The sequence below is a fragment of the Eurosta solidaginis genome, chromosome 4 (assembly GCF_040869045.1).
Source record: "Eurosta solidaginis isolate ZX-2024a chromosome 4, ASM4086904v1, whole genome shotgun sequence".
Lineage (NCBI taxonomy): Eukaryota > Metazoa > Arthropoda > Insecta > Diptera > Tephritidae > Eurosta > Eurosta solidaginis.
The window spans coordinates 207,405,689-207,427,459 of record NC_090322.1 but is presented as its reverse complement, the minus strand read 5'-3'; the positions used below and the strand labels follow the sequence as shown (position 1 = coordinate 207,427,459).

General features: G+C 36.7%; 1 long non-coding RNA gene across 1 annotated transcript in view; it reads left to right on the top strand.

Annotated features, from left to right (window-relative positions):
* The window catches only part of LOC137248978 (uncharacterized), an 88,602-nt gene extending 67,316 nt beyond the window's left edge, over nucleotides 1-21,286 (top strand). Inside the window, exons 2-3 of the long non-coding RNA XR_010952228.1 lie at nucleotides 1,537-1,696; nucleotides 21,187-21,286. This is a non-coding gene — a long non-coding RNA (uncharacterized lncRNA). The remainder of the gene's footprint in view (nucleotides 1-1,536; nucleotides 1,697-21,186) is intronic.
* The last annotated feature ends 485 nt before the right edge of the window (nucleotides 21,287-21,771 follow it).

The window sequence follows — 21,771 nt, the reverse complement described above, 5'->3', positions numbered from 1 at the left end:
TTTTTATGACTGTCCGGGGCTGCTCTCACAAAGATACGTGGCTAAAAGGTGGGAAGCGTTACAGCGAGTGGCGATAGTTGAAATAAATAACCGCATAGAAATACACTGGCGCTAAAGGCAATGCTAAAAATTTTCCTCGCTGAAATTGTGGGAAAAATCATAGTTGCCAGGTGAAGAACTAAGCCTCGTAACGCGGAATATAAGATTTTGATAACTGGCACATTACCAGCGTTTGTTGCTAGTAGAACAAAATACTGCAAGCGTCTTCCTCCTGTTGTCAGAGTACCACTCGAAAATTCAAGCTGTAGGATTATTGCAATGTCTTTCAGGCTCAGGCCACCACTCTTAAAAACTCGGTAGATGGATGGCTAACCGTCGCTTTTTGTTACAGGGAGTTTAGCATTTACTCGGAAAGTCGGGCGCAAAGTCAAAGCACTCGGCTCAGCACAGTGGGGTCGAAAACTGTCATGGATTGCTTGAACCCCCTCGCTGCACCATCGTGATAGGTTTTGATACATTTTATCGAATGTGCCAAGGCATTAGGATATCCATGGAAAATGTCACGCTGATTTCTTGGCCTAAGGCATTTGCTGGCTACTTACTGTATGGATAGGTACACTGTATAACTCATTCAGCTATACGTTTGCCATAATATCCTCGACAGCCCCGACCTGTGTGAGTATCGGTGGGGACAAATTCGATTTTACTTAGGTTTGGTTAAGTTGAACTGGAAAGTCAATAAAGACCTCACATGGACTGTTTGGGTCGATAGTGTTACCAGAATTTGTTTTACTACCAAACATTAAAAACACCAACTAGGTACTAGGACTTATGTTACAAAGTAACTCTGTCCTTTTGGCGAATACCTAAAGTTTTTTAGGTCCTAACTCAGTAGCTGACTCGAGATTTGACAACTCTGCTGCCTCTTTTAGCTGGAGCCTTGACCTAAAAAGCGCAACACAAAAGAACATAAAACGTGCTCAACAGTTTCATCCTGTAGCTCGCACTTCCTTCATGAGTCTAGTATCGTGAGATTACACATGATCTTAGAAATTTTGAAGCTCATCGCTTGTGTCCATGCCTTTCCTGCATGATGGATGATATGCAACTCCTGTCGACTTTTGATTTCTTCCAAGTAGATTGGGACGTTAACCAGAGATTCAACGAATGCTTCACCCTCATTTGTAAACTCATTGGCCTTTAGTTATCTTCTATCCCTCTATCACCGTAAACCCAGTACCCACGCCAACTCACACAGAAAAGAAATCATGTAAACAGAAGCTTATCCAAGAGATAGTCATCGGGTGTCGAAGGTAGTGCTTGTGTTGCGGGCATGAATGATGAGACTTCCGTATAGTCACTGAATAACATGTGACATTAATTACAACTTTAAACTAAGGAAACATTTAACCACTTTTAATATATTTACATATTTACCCAAACAAAAAATTACAAATTTCAACACTAAAACTCATTTTTAAGCTTTTGCGCACGCACAAAACATAAATAAATGTATTTATCTCTCTTCCTTGACAGGAACCGATAGCGAAATGAGCTAAAATATGATGATTAATATTCTTCGAAGTGTCAAATAGGACCTGAAGCAATAAATGTCAGAACATGCACCGCACTCATGGTAGAGGGAGAGGAGCAACAGAAGCAGTACAAAAACGAGCAGCAAATTACAGCGACAACAGTAAGTACATATGTATTTCACTTTAGAAATTATTGAAAATTCTTGCTAGTTGCACAAACCTTTATGTGGTGCTATGTCGCGTATTGAGTTCATGCCATCGGGTAAATAGCAATTCCTATGAGGCTCTCAATGGGATTACCAATATTGCGTTACTGTGTGTATGTTGTCGTGAATATTTATTAGACTGGATCGAAAAAAGTTCCAAAAGTTCGCTCCTAAATTAAAAGCTTGAAAATTAAAAGCAAATTATTTTATCCATTTAAATACAGCTAAAATTAATTGTAGTTATAACTTTGTTATCCCACAACTGATTTTTAAATTTGATATGCTATGACTTTGTTGTGACACTTTCTATAACTACATATAATGGCCGTTTGAGCTTTAAAGTTGCTTTCTTATAGCTTTGTCCCCTAAACCAGTTGTAACCCCTTTAAGTATGGTTTTCTATTTACCAAATATGAAAAAATCGAGTTTATGAAAACCACTACATAGCTCTAAATCATATCGAAGAGAATTCGAGAACTTTCCAAGAAAACATAGTAACATTTCAGTATCATCAATCGGATACTATAAGCTGAGCTTCTCTTTAAATTTTTCCTACAAATTATTGGGACGAGACCTACAAATTTTATGCCGACTCCGAACTGCATCTTCAAGGCAGATGAGTTTTCACTGAGAAACTTTTTATTACGCCAGGAGCGCTTGCCAAATCACTGCTGATGGGCTAAACCGCTTAGAAAAGCTTTCTTCTAATTAAAAAACTTGTTCCTAAAAATTTGATGTTACTTTGCCTGGTAGCTAAAGCCACGATTCTAGGTGTAGTGGGCAGAGTACGCAACCTCCAAATCACGGCGGTTGACGAAAGTTAGGTTAAGCTGGTTGGGGCGTGAGGACCACACCGAATGAGTCCGTTGTGCTACCACGAAGTTTGCTTAACCGCCAAATTGGAAAACCCCATCAAAAACAAGGAACTATGTTATAAGATAACTCAGTATTCCTGGCAAACACCATAAGATTCTAGGACCTATGTAAGCTACTTGCTGCTTCTTGATCTGACAGCTGTATCATTCCTTATAACTGGAGTTTTAGTCTTACAAGCACAGGTTTTGTGTTCGATCGTTTTTTCCTCCAACCCTCACTTGCTATATCTGCTTTCACCTGCCAAGCCTAATTTAAAGACATGTGACGCCAGGAGGCAGTGTCCAGTCATAAAACCAGTCATAAGTTTACAATTCTCTTTTTATATAAGACCTACGCATGATCTTCTACGTTTTACAGCCCCGCTGGGTCGCTCATGTTTATCTCTTCCCTCACTTAGTCTCGCTCAATATTAGCTAGTTTATGCTATTTTCTCCCAGTGTTTCTACTTCTTTGGGTACGATACCATCGGTAACAATCCACCTCTGTTGTGGCTCAAGCCACACGAAGCGCAGACACAGAATCACGCGCCAAAGGCTTTTAATTAACAGTCTGATCAACGCCCTAGATTGACGAGGAGTGTGATGACTAGTTCCTATGACCTACCTAATTATTTTCTAGCTTTTGGTATTATAATTACTTCGTATAAGTATTGTTTTCAATAAAACCGATTAAATTAAAAATTTTTTTTTATTATTTTATTTTCAAGTTTTTAGTCTTTATTTAAATGCCTATTATTTCTCATTCTATTTAGTTCATTTAGTGACTCGTTATTACAAGGTCTCTTTCCGGACAATTTTTTACAATCTAAGTCCTCAATACATAATTCTTCCAAAGACTTTACTCAGCTCTGAGCCACGTATGCTTGTTCCTTCTCCAACTCCAAAGTATTTTGATGTCATTTCTACGGGACTGTACGTAATATCTTTTTCAAATATGAGTCAATCGGAGCATAAATACGATTTTTTTTTAATACCTGCGCCACCTGGCGGCGATTTTTTAATAGGTCGCTTTCCATTCATGTGTGTATTATGTGGTCCAAATATCAGCCAAATCGGACCACAAATACGATTTCTTTAAATATTTCGTTACATGCGCCACCTAGCGGAGTTTTTTTCTTATTATCGCATTGTCATCGGGTTCTGAACTATTTTCCAAGTTTCAAGCTTGTAGCTTATCGGGAAGTTACTTAGATTTTAATTACAAAACTCGCTCACAACGGGCGCTACTTAGCAGCAGTTAAATACCTTTCACAATGCCTCTTATGCTTCAATATATTTAGAAAATTATTTTATTAATTGAATTGATTATTCAGCGGTCACAAGCAATTATGAGCATAAGCTTTTGCTTCTGATAAAAAGGAAGCACACACACATACACAGAGTATACAAAAAGTCATAAATGCCAAAAATTGACAATGCGGTTTACGTTGCGGTAGGCGCTCGGTAATAGTAAATGCCTTTAGCATTTACCGTTACTCACGTTAGGTGCTGCACATGGATTTTTGGCTCGCATAGGAATATTTCTCCTACTGATACGGCGCCCTGCCACTTCAGCTGCTGCTACATCATATTTGCGCTTCCATTACTCAAAAGGCTACCATTAATTGCTTCACTTACTATGGCACAGCTAAAGTTTTTTATTTTTTTTATGTTATACGAGTATATATATACACACATACATACATGATATATGTATAGTAGTTACATTTATTTATATGCGCACCTTTGTTGCTTCATTGTATGTAGCAATATTTGGCTGATTTTTGGCCACTGTGATTGCGGTTTAAATAAATGCAATTTGCAAAAAGCACTCAACAGGATAAAATCTTTTAATATTGGCAACGTTTTATCAAATTATTCAGTAACATAACTCATTTATTTATAAATATACTGCGACCATCCCTGCAAAAATCGTTGGATCATGTGGTCCACTGGAGTACTTACCATTACACTCCTCTGTAATGCAGCAATGGGTCAACTCATGTATCTACACGAACTATGTAAGCCGATCATTGCTCGTTTTTAACGATTGTAATCACTACACAATGTTTATTGGACTGTGGGTACTCCATGGATTACTCTGATGTAATGCGGAGCTGGAGTATATGGTCCAGTCCTAGGACATCGCAATGTTAATTGGACCATATTGTTTGTATGAATTGTGGTTAATTTTGGAGCACTCGGTTGGTCCATAGCGAGTACTCTATGCATGCATTGAGTACTCGCGATTTTTGCAGGGATATGCGCACATTAAAGTGTGCGTTTTTCATATAAACATTTTGTTTGTTTCAGATATAATAAAATACTGCTGATTAAAATACCCAAAGTTAAGTTGTTGGCGATTTGGTTATTTTCAAAATTCGTGTATATCGAGTAATCTAAAAATTTTGCTTACAAGACATTCTGTTAATAGGGTCTGCTGTTATAAGGCCGATTGAAAATGCTTTAACTAAAAAAAATTATTTCTTTTGCAGACACGATTTGACCTCAACTTCATTTATTTCTTCTTTACAATTCTCAAAGGGTTTATATAAGTGAGCAGTAATAGTTAAAACCTCTTTAACCGGCGTCCTGGGATACAATCTTGATAACAGAATAGCTGAGATACGTTTTCGTTAGCGAACACGTTAACTTATGGCCTTTCTGTACGGACAGATCGATATACCGTTTATTGATTCTGATTTCCCTTAGCAAATTAATTGTTTGTAAGATCAACAATTTTATTGCGTTTCTCTCTTTCGGGCTATCGCCATCTTTTCCACTACTCTTCTGCAGTTCTTGGTTTCCTCCTTCGTCTATTTTCCCATTGGCTTTATCTTACCTTTTGTTTTTCTTTCGGTCCCGCTCCCTTTGTCTGCCTCCGTTCCCGGCCCTTTCGTCTTAATCCACTCCCACCTTTGCGATTCCTCTTTCACTCTTTAAATTTCCATCTTTTCTTTACCCATCGCTTATTCATTTTGTGACTCGACTTCATCTACCCTATTCCCTTTCCGTACATAAGCCCCATTCCCCCTTTCCTCCACTACCAGTTTTATGCCGATTTCCTCTTCCTTAGTTTTCATACTCCTCCCTTCTCTTTCTTCCTACTCCACCTCTTTTATATTTCTAATCTTCCTTTTTGTGCTCGCCGTCTTTGCCTTGCCCACCACCCACTTTCTCTCTTTCGCTATTAAACTATCGCTATCCGTTATTACTGGTATTCCTACCACACTTCTTCTTCACCAAAGTCTCCCCATACCTCTCTTGCTTAACCTTCCCACCCATAAGTTTCTTATTCTCACCACTTCTTCTTTCCCTAATACTCTTCTACTTTGTAAATACGATAACTTTTCCAAGTACCTACTTAGAACTTTTTTAGATCTAAATAATAATTTCTTCTAAAAATACGTATGGCACTAGCTCATTGCCTACATTATCAATGAGGAACAAGTTCTTAACATTGGAAAAAAACTGCTTCCTGCTATTTTGAAATTATACAAATAATGGACCCTTTTTTAAATGTTTGTATATAAATTCAAGTGGAGGGTGGAGCCGTGTGTAAGGAGGGTGGAGCCGTGTGTAGAAGTCCACGAAAGTGGGGAAAGCTTCTGACCGCCATTCAACTGAAAATGGCTAGAGCGATTCTTTTGCATGCGGTTCAAGCAGCTCACTACTGCCGGTCGCTTGCGGCCAAGTATCCTCTGGGTAGCCGCTAAACATCCGTTTAGCGGTGAGCTAATGTGAGAAGGCGACAACCTGGCTAGGCCACTCTGACATAATCGGTTTAAGGGCTAGCCGGGGGAGATCTCATCGGCAGCGTCTGTACACCTCTAGGTGCGGCTGCAAGCGGGCGTCTGTCTTGGAGCAAGCGGCTCGCTATATAAACGTGCAAGTAATATTTACACCCCCGCTGAGCGGGTTGTGCGCTGGGCTTGGGACCCGCCACGTAAAACCATACTCCAATGAAATATAACAACAAGCCTCGGATAAATACACTCTCTATTGATGACGACCATGGCAAACGTTTGAAGGACAATGAATTGAGGGCATGCACCTGGAACGTCCGCTCCCTGAATGGGATTGGTGCAGATGCCCGGCTGGTTGATGGCTTCGTCAAAGCAAAATCTGACATCACCGCCATCCAAGAAATGCATTGGAAGAAGCAAGGAAGAAAGAAGATCAAAAATTGTGACATCTATTGGAGTGGCCATACGAATAAGCGCAGTTTCGGCGTCGGATTCGTAGTGGGAGAGAGACTTTGTCAAAATCTTGGAAAAAGCCCGTGAAAAGAGAATCGGCACACATCACCTCTTCGTCGACTTTAAAGCCGCCTTCGACATCACGAAAAGGAGTTGCCTATATGCCGCTATGTCTGAATTTGGTTTCCCCGCAAAACTTATACGGCTGTGCAAAATGACGTTGAGCAACAAGTCCTCTCTCGGCGAACGAAAATCATACTCTACAAGTCACTTATCGTACCCGTCCTGCTATATGGGGCAGAAGCATGGACCATGACAACAGCAGATGAAGCGGCTTTGGGAGTGTTCGAGAGAAAAGTTATTCGAAAGAGTTATGGACCTCTACGCGTTGGCGATGGCGAGTACCGAAGAAGATTTAATGGTGAGCTGTACGAGCTATACGCAGACATCAACATAGTCCAGCGAATTAAAACGCAGCGGCTGCGCTAGGCCATGTTATGCGAATGAAAGATGAGGCTCCGGCCAAGAAAGTGTTTCTATCGGAACCCGCCTGTGGAAGCAGAGGTAGAGGGCGGCCCGCACTCCGTTGAAAGGACCAGGTGGAAAACGATTTAAACTCCCTTGGTGTGACCAATTGGCGCCGGTTGGCGGAGCGAAGGAGCGACTGGCGCGCCTTGTTGGACGGCCATAACCGTTTAGACGGTTAAGCGCCAATTAAGTAAATAAGTATATAAATTCAAGAAGATTACTTTTTCCTATGATTATTTTCTTCCACCTCTATCAGGTGGGCAGTACCTTAAAACTAGAAACCCAATGCTCATGCCGACCCGGCACCTATAGCTACGGAATTAATCAAAGCAGGCAGTGCTAAGCTAAGGAATACTGAATCCGACCTCTCAGGATCTCAATGTAGAACTCAATAAAGTGCAAATAACAGACACCATAATACAAGTACATGCATACGATCACTCATATGCAATATTAGTAACTATCTTCAGGCCTTTTGAGAGCTTTAGGAACGCGTATGCCTATATGTAGACTTACTAAATTTATATGTGAGTATTTGCCGCGTAAGCAATGGGTATAAGTAGATATATTGGTATACAATGTTAAAGATTTAATAGCTACAAGCCTCCTACTAATGGATGCAATTTGATGCGATATACTCCGAGGCGACTTATCAGAGCTCCTCCTACAAATTTATTGATAATATTCATTAAAAGTATTTCTTACAAAATGGTGGACCCCACATTTTTATGTAGACTCTGAAAGATACCTACCGAATCAGAAGATTATTTTTCTGAGAAGAGGATTTCTCAAATATTGCCAAGCTGTGACACATTTTTCCCTTTAAAATTCAACAACTGGGCCCAAATTAAATACACAATATTTACCTATTTTTTTAGTCAAGGGCTTAAATGTCTTACAAATGTAAGATTCTACATTCTGAAAAAACGCCATGGTTAGGTTAGGTTGAACGGATCGTCCCATGATGTGCGCACATAGACTGAATGGTCCGTAGTATTAACAGAAGTTTATATAACGACAAAACCCTATCCCTACCAAAAACCAGGATCTATGTTTTAAAATAACTCCTTTCTCTTTACTAATATTGAAAGCCTTCTAGGACCTCTGCCACTTGCTGCTTCTGGATGTGACAGCTGTGTTACTCCTAATAGCCGTAGTGTTAGCCTGCAAGTGCAGGGCTCGATCGGTTCCTCCTCCAACCTGCAACAAGTTATCGTGGTAATATTATAGGGAAATTATCTACAACGTATCCATTCACTGCGTGTTGAAGGATATTTAATCGTTAAATAACACTGCTCTACAAAACTAAACTTTTTGCATTACCTTGGATCACCACTATTTTTTTTTATTTGCTATATTCCCCTAGTCGAAATTTAAAATTCTATGGATACGTTTTTTTTTTTTTTTTTTATTTTGTTTTCTAAAATTTGCCTTTTTTGAAAAGGGAGATCCATTGATTTTATCATATCTATGGAACGGGTTGTCCGATTTTGTTGGAGAAAACAGCATATAATAGCAAATAAAATTACCTTAAAATTGTTTAAATACCATTTTTTAAATACTTATTGGTTTCAGAGTTATTTGCATCGCATTATAAAAAATCGATTTTTTGTATTAAAAATTTCCATTTTTTTTCTTCTTTAATTCGTAAAAAATCGAAAGAGACCAAAACTTACAAATTTTATTAGATGATTTTAAAACTGTGAACATTCCAAATGAGGCAAGCTTTATTTCATGAAAATCCATGGATAAACGGAAATATTATTAACAATTAAGTGAATGAAGGGAAAATACGTATTTTAAATACTTTTGTTTATTTAGCTATTTAAGATACATTTATTAAAGAAATTCTACAAAATTTAGTAATTGAAATATTTAAAAATAGTTTCTGCTTTTTGCTTGTCTACTGTAATTTTCTGAATTTGATTCTCGTATAAGAAACCAATTATAATCCCCCATCATATTTTAGTTCCAGTATCCTTGATAACGCTCCTCTCCATTGACTTAAGTTGTTGGTGAAATCGTTCTCCATGCTCGTCACTGACATCACCAAGATTTGAAGGGAAAAAATCCAAATGGGAGTGTAAGAAATGCATTTTGAGAGACATGTTTGCACCTGAAATTATATGTATATGTAACTTAGAGATTAAAATTATGATGAATATACAAAAATCGTATTCCTACTTACCGATTTTCGAATAGTTGGTTAGTAAATCAGAAATGATTTCCTTATAATTTGGACCCCGATTATTTCCTAAAAAATTTGAAACAATCAGCCTAAATGAGTTCCAAGCAGCTTTTTCATCGGGTGATAGTAACGTCTCGAATATTGAGCTCTGTAGTAGTTTTCGGATTTGTGGACCATCAAAATCAGAAATTTTTGAAGCGGATAATTTTGGAAATATTGTTTGAATATAATCGAATGCTTTTTAATTTTTGTTTAGCGCCTTAACAAAATTTTTGACTAATCCAAGCTTGATGTGTAATGGCGGAAAAATCACATTCTCCTTTTTTATTAGAGCAGCATATTTTATATTGTGCGTGCCTACTTCGTGATTGGTTGTTGCTGGCCAGTCCTTCCTTACATAATGTGCTCTTCGATCTCGGCTATCCCAAAGGCAAAGAAAACCACAATGTTTTGTGTAACCACCTTGTAGCCCAGTTAGTAAAGCTACCACTTTCAAGTCGCAACATATTTTCCAATCGTGTTTTTCATAATGAATATATTTTAAAAGTTTGGACATCTTTTCATAAGTCTCCTTCATATTTACGGCGTGTGCGATGGGTATTGATGGCTTCTGATTGCCATTGTGTAATAAAACTGCTTTAAGGATTTCTTTGTTACTATCAATAAATAATCTCCATTCACTTGCATCATATGTTTGGCCAAGCTTTCCAAAAAGTCCAGTTATATCATAGCAGCCACCGTGGTGTGATGGTAGCGTGCTCCGCCTATCACACCGTATGCCCTGGGTTCAACTCCCGGGCAAAGCAACATCAAAATTTTAGAAATAAGATTTTTGAATTAGAAGAAAATTTTTCTAAGCGGGGTCGCCCCTCGGCAGTGTCTGGCAAGCGCTCCGAATGTATTTCTGCCATGAAAAGCTCTCAGTGAAAACTCATCTGCCTTGCAGATGCCGTTCGGAGTCGGCATAAAACATGTAGGTCCCGTCCGGGCAATTTGTAGGGAAAAATCAAGAGGAGCACGACGCAAATTGGAAGAGAAGCTCGGCCTTAGATCTCTTCGGAGGTTATCGCGCCTTACATTTATTTATTTTTTTTTTTTTTATGGCTTATGTCGCTCACGATAGGTAGTTATCGCAACCTGTTTTTCTAATAAATGTCTTTCTTTTAGCCGGGATGCAAGTACCTCTGACTTATCTTTTGGAAGCTCTAGGTCTCTTATAATATCGTTTAACAAGGACTGTGTCAGAGGCTTTGGGCAAAATCCATCTGATACGCTGGAGATTTTTGAAGAAGAAAAAATAGGCGATGGAGGAACTTCAGTATACGTATCATGTTGATTTTCAGGACCTGGAACTCCATCTGAATCTAGCACGGGAAGAGTAAAACCACCAGCCGAAATCGTGGGATAAGACCAAATCATATGTTTTCCAAATCCTTTTTTTTTACTTAAACAAAAGTAACAGTTAGCATCATGATCACATATTTCTCTCCACATAATTGGTTTTTCAATTTGCATGTTTTCTCTGTGATAAATGAGTATCATAAATATTTTTAATTAATAAATGTAATTGTTACTTACTGAGGGTAGGATTTCCATTTCTTTAAGATATATATACAGCTATCTCAAATTGAATTTGGCGTCCAATATTGGGTCAAATTCTCAACATCTATTTTAAAATAATCCTTATATGAATTTTGTATTGAAATAGTGACATTTCTCCGCCCTTTTGCTGTAGTGTAAAGACCACATACATAACAAAATATATTCGGTTCTTTTTGGCAGACAAATTTTTTACTGTTATTATTCATTTTTTCAAAATTCACTAATCAATTAATAGTTTTTTACGTTGTTGACAACTTGACTTTTCGCGATCAGGATTGCTAGTTAAATAACATTGAATGAACTAAATAAATTACTTTAAAAAGTCGCAGGCCACTTCGATTTTCAAAAGTATGTATCTTTTTTTATCATTAAGTTTGTCACAATCGACGACAATATACCATACAGGGCAGGCATCTAATGAGTCTGTAAATTTTTTAACCACTACCCTGAAAGGGGTTTTCAAAAAAACTTCATATGCTATGGGAAATGGCCTATGCAAGCTTCGATGTTCAGTAGGTAGATATACCAGTTTCTATGACGGAGTGATAATTTAATTTTTTTGTTTTTATGATTTAAGCATTCTAAGAACATCGCAAGAAATGCCTCAAGGAAAAATTTGTATTTATTTGATAACAAATATATATGACCATACTTCTTTCTTACGAAAACCCGCGTTGGTAACTTAAATTTTCCATACAGTATGAGGCATTTTTTCTTATGATCTGCCCTTTGCCTTAAGAAAAATTGACGAGGAAAAATTTCTTGAGTGTCATTAGGAGTTTTCTCATTTCTGGCGATGCCCGTAGTAAGTTTTAAAAAGACAAAGTTGCGCAAAATGTCATACCTAAATAATTTGTTTGTAAAAAACTATAACAGGCTTGATATGCAAAATTTTCGCTAAATTGGGTATTTTCACTTTATTGTCAATAAAACCAACATTTATTCATGTATTTTTACGAAATAAGGTTTTAGTTATTTAAAATGTTTACAGTTGTAAGACTGTGAAATAAAATTGGTAAGTTTTTAAAACCTTCGAATTTTTATGAATTTTTGAAAAATAAAAAAAGTTCGATTTTGCAAAAAAAAATTTTTGTTTACATTTTTATGTGAATAACTCCACAACAGTCGATCATATAAAAAAATGTTCTTATCAAGACTTTGCGAAAATTTTGCGGTGAATCCACTTGTGGTTCTCTCAACGAATTTAGATAAGTAATTTCCAAGATATGATAAAATAAATGGAAAGACCTCTGTGAAATTTCGTGATTTTAGAAAAAGAAAAAAAAAAACGTATCCATAGAATTTTAAATTTTAGGTGTTTTTGTACTTAGGGGGCCATAATACATCGAAATTAAATAGTTAGACTTCAAAGTTATTTCTCTTGTTGACTAGTGTAATTGAGTAAATGACCAAGTACACCTTAAATGGAGCTGCATCAGTAATCCAAAACCCAAAGGCCCAGCACCATTTTTTTCAGGGTCGTATGTATATATTTTGTATATGAACTTCCTCCATCGTTTAATGGTAAATCTAGAGCACTGAGCTGTACAAATCCAGCATACTATTTCGGAAAGAAAACTACAAGAGACGAATTGGCAGCTTACGGAATAGTTCGCAGGTTATAAATTAGATATTTTACAGAATCTTAGAGATGTGATTCCAGATGTTGCCAGGAGGTTTGTTGGTGTGTTGTCGTAAAAAGAATTAACATGTGCTCGCGTGGGAGAACATTTCGCGTTAACCTTTAGGTAGAAAAATTACGGCAATTTACTGCGAAAAATTTTAAGCATATTTCTTCAATCTTGCGTAATAAGGGACAATATTTAGAATGTCATATAATTTTTTTCCGGGAATTTCCATAAGCCAAACTTGCCTCAGACACGAACACAAAATAACATTCTCTACTTTGTTTACAGTATATAACAAGAACGTAAATGTAGTCCTCATTTCGAGACTACTAGATTGAAAAAAAGTGGGAGTTGTTACGGGAGGCCTGGCAGATGTAACACATCGGTATTATTTTCTAAAAGTAATATGCAGAAAGTAAAAGATTGCGATAGGAACTAAATATGGCATATGATAAAATAAAATATTAGAATTTTTTTCCGAACTGACCACGCAAAGATCACGAGGAGTACAAAAATCACTCCAGAAATTACCCCAAGAGGACGCCGAGAGAAGTCCCATAATCATCCCCGAGAGAATCCGAAAATCATCCCGAAATGATGCCCAATTAACGCCGGAAGGACCCCAAGAGAGTCCTATAAATCATCCCGAAAGATTACCTAAATTTCCCTGGGAGGACCCCGAAGGAGTCCCCAAAATTATCCCCAAATGATCCTGGGAGAACCCCGGCGAAGACTAAAAATCATCCCAAAATGAACCCCAATTGACCACGGGAAGATTCCGAGGGGTTCCCAACATCATCCCGAAATGACTCCAAATTAGCCTGGGAGGCCACCTCGTGGTAGATTCACTAGTCAAGAATAATTGGCAACCACTTCCGTGTTCAAAGGCTTCACAGCTTTCACTTCACTCTCGTTAAAGACCCAAAAATAAATTTGTGGAATTGAGCGCGTCATTTTGAATAGGTTTAAAGCCTTGAAATAGATTTTGTATGTGAAAAAAAATATAAGGTAAAACCTTAAAGCTCGATCTTAAATAATTGTTTGATGAATGTCTTCGCTGCGTCTCTAGGAATAAAAGTATATGGCCAAAAAATTGGATCTCCTTCTTAATTAATTTCAAAAAAAAAAAAACACTATTACTCCTATTAATTTGTTATAAATTTTTTTGCTAATTAATACCCATTAAAAAAGTCAATACAATTTCAACTCATCGACAAAAGTGACTTGACAAATTTAAAAGAAGTTTAATAATAAATTTTCCACGCTAACTGCAACGAAAATTGGAAAAACGATGCGTTCCACATGTTACCAGCCACAAACCTTTAAATTGCTCTTATACTTGTATATGTGTATATGTATGTGTGCGCTTGAGTTGTTTCAAATTGAACGCCCAGGAAATCAATGAAGATTTTACACTTTTTATACGCCTCTTTTCATACGCTGTTGTTGTTTCTATTGTTGTTGCCAAAACTTTGTCTTGCCTTTTGTTGACTTACTACGTTCTCTTAGCAGTTTCCTCGCACATCAGCCACTTCTTCCAGCTCTTTTTGCAATTTTTACGCCTCAACGATATCAAAATGCGCTTCTTCGCTCAACTAATGCGGCTTTTCGAACTTTTTGCTTCCTTTTAAAGTTATCAAAAAACTGTTTTTTTCGAGAAAACTTGGGTTCTTGTAGCACTTTTTCCTGCTACTTCTTTGTCTAGTCTTATATTTTGTTTTTCTAATTTTGTAAGCGATTAAGTGCCTGCGGTAACAATTTGTGTTTTTAATCCTTTTTTTCTTGTTTATTTATTGGTTTGTTTGTAACTTTTCGTTGTGATTTAGTTTGTAATTAAATTTTGTTGATAGATTTTACAAAGATTATCGATTTTTTTTCTTTTGGACATTGAAAAGTTATTCTTCGTGGTTGTGGTTGTAATTTTCTCCTTGTAGATATAATCGTAATACATTTTTCATAACGTAGTGAAAATTTGAGAGAGTCTATGTTGTGGGGAATAAACAAATTTTGGTGTTTCCCATGAAAATTGAAACATAGCAAAATATTTCTAGGCATAAACATAATGTGAGCGAAGCAATGGCTTTCGATGAAAAATTCTTTTCGTTTAAATTCTTTTGGTTTTGCAGTAACAGCATTTATAAATTTAGTTTAGAATTTCAAAAATTCATGGCCTTTAGATTTTTCGCGCTTGCTTTTCCGAAGCCAAAGTAACAAACATCGCAGAACAGAAATAAATGTTTCAGGTTATGAAATCAGATCTCCGGGACTGGATCGGGTGATTTCACCTTTGGTGCAAGTTTCAAGTAAAAAATTTATTCTCCATTCACTTTGCAACCTTCTTAGATGCTTAAGAAATGGTAAAGATGAAGAAGGCGTGCATGTGCTTTAAACAGCTTACTAAGCCAGTAGTCTTCATTTCTAGTCAATAACCTTTATTTTATTAAAATTAATATGATTAAGATTTTTACTGATCTACACTGTGCTAACTCTGGCGATTAGACTCAACTCAACATACATACCGGAGAGGCAATTCGATTGAAAGCGCTCTTCATGAGGTGTGCAACGTTCCAGCTGCAAGTAACCTTCGACATAGAAGGGGTTTCCGTCGAAGTAGAGGTCATTTGAAGGGCATTTGCATGGCATGAAAACCGAAGCTATATAGTTGCCTGAGACTAAGGCCGCCGTGGTGTGGTGGTAGCGTGCTCCGCCTACCACAACGAATATCCTGGGTTCCCGCCCAGGGCAAAGCAACCCTAAATTTTAGAAACAAGGTTTTTCCATTAGAAGAAAATTTTTCTGAGCAGGGTTGTCCCTCGGCAGTGTGTGAGAAACACTCCGAGTATATTTCTGCCATCAAAAGAGTTATCGAAATAAATGTCACCCAGGCAGAAATAAGTACAATTAGTTTAGGTTAAGTTGAAATTGGCGGTCAATGAGGATCTCACATAGACTGGACGAGTCCGCAGTGTAGCCCGAAGTTTGTTTAATGACCAGACTGGAAAACCGTATCACAGAATAGCACCTATATTATAACACCGTCCTCTTAACAAATACTAGAAGCTTTCTAGAACCTATACTACATGCTGCTTCTAGATCTGAGAGTTGGAGTCTTAGCCTGGCAAGCGCAGGGCACGAGCATAAAACGTGCCCGATCGCTTCCTCCTCCAATCCGCACTTCCTACACTGACCAAGCCTAATTTAAAAGAATGTGACATTGAAGGCAGTGTGCAGTCAACATACCCGTCATGAGTCTACAGTCCTCTCTTTTTAATAATTGAGGAAACTTTGTTAGTCTAATATTGTAAGACCTACGCATTTGAAGCCCCGCGCTTGGATCCATGCCGTTCCCGCTTGGTCGACAATGTACACCTCTCGCCTTCTCTTAATATCTCCTAACCTAACGGGTACAATAAATCCATTTTGTTAAGTTGTTTCACATATTTCCTCTGTGAGACCGTAGCAGCGGCTAAGTGCTAATATAAGTAGGTATATATATATTTAGAGCTAATGTCGAGGTCTGAAACACTATGTAAGCGTGAATGAATACAAATTTGCCACTTAGCAATCATAGAAGTGTCAAGTTAACACTCTTACACAAGCTTACCACTCATAATTAAGTCCCTGACTTGCTTGCATCACACACATATACATACTAGCTTCAAAGCAAGGGGTTACTCATAAACACACATGCAATCATAATCATAATTAACAAGCAGACTTTTTGTCACCTTGTGTAACGACTAAATAATGAACTACACAAAAGGATATACCAAAAACAAAAAGACACTTCATTTATATATGAAAACGTGCACACTAGACATACTTCCTCGTCCCCTTAGGCAGTTTTATTACATACATAAGTATGAGTTTAGTGGCAATATTTTGCATTTGAATTCTCTTAGACAATTGGTGCGAGAGGTGATAGTTCATACTGAGCTGAGTCAGTTGTGTTCCTACTTGTATTGAGGTGCTGAAACTTCTATATTATCACACTTTGTGGTGTGTCCTCGCTAAAAGTGGGAAATTGAGGTACTTGATACCGAATTTTGGAAAATTTTTCGAAATATCACTTCAATCGTATCACTTTAACATTAAACGAGTGAAGGCTCTTATGCTAAGCTCTGACGATAAATTGTTTAGAGTTCCAGAAGTTAGTCTTTGTAAATCAATGAAGAGAGTTTGGCTGTACGGATTTGGTAGAAGAAAAGCCAATAGATAGCCTGGATTAATTAGCCTCATTTGATATCAATACAGGTTCATCAACTCTCAGTTAAATAGCTAATTGTGAGTATTTTGAAGAACAAAACCCGAAAGTCTACAAGGGAACCAACAAAACAGCTCTCTTTTGCTTACACTTTTGCCTTGCACTTAACGGTTAATGCTTCAGTTGGCATGGAGAAAATGAGAATTTGGATTACATATAGATAAGTGACTAAGGCCCGGTTTTTCAGTACAAGTTCAACTCAGTTTGTCAGTTAAACTACGTTTAAACTTATTCTGCAATTTTTCAGTCTAATTTAACTGAGGTTTAATTGAGCTTGTCCTTGAGTTCCATTAGAGCTCATGTTGACAACTAGGCATACTTCTAAAATCTCTTGAGTTGTTTCGAAACAGTGGCTGAACTTGAGAACCATGGCGTCCCCAGCAAAAGAGAAAATATTTGTTAAAAAAAATGCTATGTTGAATAATTATAGTTCCCAACTTGTGGTCCTCTAGCTGGACTCAAATGTAAGATTCCAATACTACAATATTTTTTTGGGAAAATAAAATAAAATATATATTATTAATTTTTTATTAATAACACTTCATTACTGCTATCAATCAGTTGTTTATTTCTCACATCCCGCTGTTAGCTTTGGTGGTACCACCTTGGGGATTTTTTTTCAACTTCACCTCAGCTCGATATCCAATGTAGGATATCAACTGGGGAAACGTGTTGAATATTCATTTGAGAACTGTACATTTCTCAAAATGTCTCAAAGGTTGCATAATAATTTGAAAATGCTAATGACGTTTGAGATCAACTCGAGAACTAACTGAATACTGGAACTAAGAATAACTAGATAATGATGTTGCATATCACCTCTGGAACTATATATATATTTCGCTGAAGAAATGTCTTTTAAATGTTTGTTGGGTAAGCAAAATCCAGCTGTTGTCGTATTTAAAAATTATTTAGATAATAAAAAATCAATGTTGCTGTACAAAAAATCCTACCCCAAAGGTGGCCTTAAACTGGGACTGAAAAACTGCTCTGTAGTTTAACTGAAGTTTAAATTTGATTAGAGTTTAAGCAATATTAGTTTAAGCGAATCTTAACCAACTACTGAAATACCGGGCCTAAGTAAGTATGGTGCAAAAAGCCTTTAAAATGTTAAACTGAGTAAAGATTCGAGATAAGAAAGAAAGAAAAATAACAATTGATAGTAATAAAACGAATAGCTCAATATTATTAAAAATCGGCAAAATATAACCGTTGCATGGCTTAGTTCTTTTAAACAAGTAGCTAATATATATAAATATATGACCATTAGAGTGATCATTAAAAACCTAAAAAAGTTTCCATTTTATAAGAAAACATTGAAATATATTTCCATTTATAAAATCATTTTGAGGATAATACCAAGTTGCTGCTTTTTATTATTTTGAACAGAAAACAAGTAAAGAAGGTTAAGTTCGGGTGTAACCTAAATGGCAACATAAGGGAAAATAACCATGTACAAAAATGAACCGAGGGAAACCCTGGAATGAAAGGCACTAAAGAGTATTTTATGAGGGAGTGGGCCATAGTTCTATAGGTGGACGCCATTTAGGGATATCGCCATAAAGGTGGATCAGGGTTGACTCTAGAATTTGTTTGTACGATATGGGTATCAAACGAAAGGTGTTAATGAGTATTTTAAAAGAGAGTGGGCCTTAGTTCTATAGGTCGAAGCCTTTTCGAAATATCGCCATAAATTTGGACCAGGGGTGACTCTAGAATGTGTTTGTACGAAATGGGTATAAAACTAAAGGTATTAATGGGGGTTTTAAAAGGGAGTGGTGGTAGTTGTATAGGTTGTCTCCTTTTCGAGATATCGCCATAAAGGTGGACAAGGGGTGACTAGAATGCGTTTGTACAATATGGGTATCAAACGAAAGGTGTTAATGAGTATTTTGAAAGAGAGTGGGCCTTAGTTCTATAGGTCGAAGCCTTTTCGAAATATCGCCATAAATTTGGACCAGAGGTGACTCTAGAATGTGTTTGTACGAAATGGGTATAAAACTAAAGGTATTAATGAGGGTTTTGAAAGGGAGTGGTGGTAGTTGTATAGGTTGTCGCCTTTTCGAGATATCGCCATAAAGGTGGACAAGGGGTGACTCTAGAATGCGTTTGTACAATATGGGTATCAAATGAAAGGTGTTAATGGGTATTTTAAAAGGGCGTGGGGCTTAGTTCTATAGGTGGACGCCTTTTCGAGATATCGCCATAAAGGTGGACCAGGGGTGACTCTAGAATTTGTTTGTACGATATGGGTATCAAATTGAAGGTATTAATGAGAGTTTTAAAAGGGAGTGGTGGTAGTTGTATATGTGAAGGCGTTTTCCAGATATCGACCAAAATGTGTATCAGGGTGACCCAGAACATCATCTGTTGGATACCGCTAATTTATTTATATATGTAATACCTGCCAAGATTTCAAGGGTTTTTTATTTCGCACTGCAGAACTTTTTCATTTCCTTCTACTTAATATGGTAGGAGTCACAACCGTTTTACAAAGTTTTTTCTAAAGTTATATTTCGCGTCAATAAGCGAATCCAATTACCTTGTTTCATTCCTTTTTTCGTATTTGGTATAGAATTATGGCATTTTTTTTCATTTTTCGTAATTTTCGATATCGAAAAAGTGGGCGTGGTCATAGTCGGATTTCGTTCATTTTTTATACCAAGATAAAGTGAGTTCAGATAAGTAGGTGAACAAAGTTCAGTAAAGATATGTCGATTTTTGCTCAAGTTATCGTGTTAAGGGCCATGCGGAAGGACAGACGGACGACTGTGTATAAAAACTGGGCGTGGCTTCAACCGATTTCGCCCATTTTCACAGAAAACAATTGGCGTCATAAAATCTATGCCCGTACCAAATTTCAAAAGGATTGGTGAATTTTTGTTCGACTTATGGCATTAAAAGTATCCTAGACAAATTAAATGAAAAAGGGCGGAGCCACGGCCATTTTGAAATTGTCTTTTATTTTTGTATTTTGTTGCACCATATCATTACTGGAGTTAAATGTTGATATAATTTACTTATATACTGTAAAGATATTAAATTTTTTGTTAAAATTTTATTAAAACAATTTTTTTTTAAGTGGGCGTGGTCCTTCTCCGATTTTGCTAATTTTTATTAAGCGTACATATAGTAATAGGAGTAACGTTCCTGCCAAATTTCATCATGATATCTTCAACGACTGCCAAATTACAGCTTGCAAAATTTTAAATTACCTTCTTTTAAAAGTGGGCGGTGCCACGCCCATTGTCCAAAATTTTACTAATTTTCTATTTCGCGTCATAAGTTCAACCCATCTACCAAGTTTCATCGCTTTATCTGTCTTTGGTAATGAATTATCGCACTTTTTCGGTTTTTTGAAATTTTCGATATCGAAAAAGTGGGCGTGGTTATAGTCCGATATCGTTCATTTTAAATAGCGATCTGAGATGAGTGCTCAGGAACGTACATACAAAATTTCATAAAGATACCTCAAAATTTACTCAAGTTATCGTGTTAACGGACGGACATGGCTCAATCAATTTTTTTTTCGATACTGATGATTTTGATATATGGAAGTCTATATCTATCTCGATTCCTTTATATCTGTACAACTAACCGTTATCCAATCAAACTTAATATACTCTGTGAGCTCTGCTCAACTGAGTATAAAAAACATTTTTGATAGGTAACTTCATCTAGAACGTTATGGATTGTTCTGTATTCATGCAAATAATAAAGTATTCATTCCAATTCATAAGTTGATTTCACATCTAAAAATCTATTAATATTTATTAAAAGCTTATAGCAATAAAAACGTACATATCTATATCTCACACCTAGATCAATAGCGAGCTATCTAAAAACTATGAAATTTCGAAATTAAGAGTATGTCAGGACTTCCCAATTCAATACCTTCCGAACTGTAAACTCGATTTATGAATATCTCGACTCATCAACGAAAAAAGGCTTTGCAAATAAATAATTAAATTGCAATGGCGCATATGGAAGAAGTAGTCAGTTTTTCACGTTTTCTGAACATTGCGATTTTTATAGTTGATAGCTGTTTTGATCTATGTACGCGTGCGATACGAGAATACAAAAAACCTTATGTTGTTATTGTTGCATTAACTTAAAGCTCAGTTAACTATTTACATTTTATTAATATTAATTTTTATTTTTTTGATTTTTATTTGACGACAGGGATCGCAATTGCAACAGACTGCCAATGATTTACCAGCTCGACTCTTACACCTGCTCTCTGAGAGAACAAGTCAAACCGATGGAATGCAGGAGCAGTGGGAACATATCTCTAAAGCACCTCGTACCGCCCCCGAGGTAAAAATTGTTGACCGGCGACCACGTGAAAAAAATTGGTAACGCCTGTCAACCGTATTGTGCGGAATATTGAAGTCCACCGTGAATCGGCTGATTGTACCTTATCATGCGGCTTCAGACCTGGTAAATCTCTCATCGACCAGATGTTTACCAACACCAAATCGCAGTTTAAATAAATTTTTAACAAGTTCAATGTTTATAACTATAGTTAAAACAATTTTTGATTTAAGTTGTAAAAATTAAGTATTATTTAATTAAACATATCTAATTTGAATTGAATAAACAAAAGATACATAGTTGAAATATATAAAAAATTATTTTTGTTTATACTGAACGGTTTTTTATTTTGTTGGTTATAAGAAAAACTGGTCAAATAAAGTACGAATGTGCGAGCTGTTTTATACTACAAGCGCTTATGTTATTAAAATGTTAGGCCCAGCTTTTCACAAT